Below are 762 nucleotides of genomic sequence, written 5' to 3' on the forward strand. Positions count from 1 at the left end.
GAGAGAGAGAGAGAGAGCGCGCGCGAGAGAGGGTAGTAAGCATCGGCGCAATAAGGACGTGAGAGAATGAACAACATGGCACACCACAGATGCGGTCGTCATGGCGACGATAAGCAGACGACAAGCAATCACGCTTGCAGCATCTACCGGCGCTAAGAAATAGCGGAAACCAATAAGCGATGACGACGGAGCGAGATGGAGTGAGAACGATTAACGAGTGAGGTCTTCATACGCAATACGTTTACCCAATTTACCGGACAAAAACATTTGTTCGACAGTAATTCTCATTTCCTCCTCCCCCTCCTTCCTCCCCCTCCTTTTTCCTCCTCTTCCTCCTCATCCTCCTCATACTCCTTCTTTCCCCTTCCTCCTTCTTCCTCCTTCCTCCTCCTTCCTCCTCCTCCTACTCCTCCTCCTCTTTCCTCTTTCCTCCTCCTCCTCCTTCTCCTCCTTCTCCTCTTCCTGCCTGCCTACGCACGAACGCACGAACGAACGAACGCACGCACGCACGACCATGTTGTTGCTGTGACGAAGACGATGACGCTGTGACGACGACGCTGCTGTTGTGACGATGACGATGACGCTGTGACGACGACGCTGCTGCTGTGACGATGACGATGACGCTGTGACGACGACGCTGCTGCTGTGACAATGACGATGACGCTGTGACAATAACGGAGGAGGAGGAGGTGGAAGAGGAAGTGCTGGATGCGGAGGAGGAGGAGGAGGAGGAGGAGGAGGAGGAGGAGTAGGAGGAGGTGG

The sequence above is a fragment of the Priapulus caudatus genome, unplaced genomic scaffold (assembly GCF_000485595.1).
Source record: "Priapulus caudatus unplaced genomic scaffold, Priapulus_caudatus-5.0.1 Scaffold2162, whole genome shotgun sequence".
In the NCBI taxonomy this organism is placed as follows: Eukaryota; Metazoa; Priapulida; class Priapulimorpha; order Priapulimorphida; family Priapulidae; genus Priapulus; species Priapulus caudatus.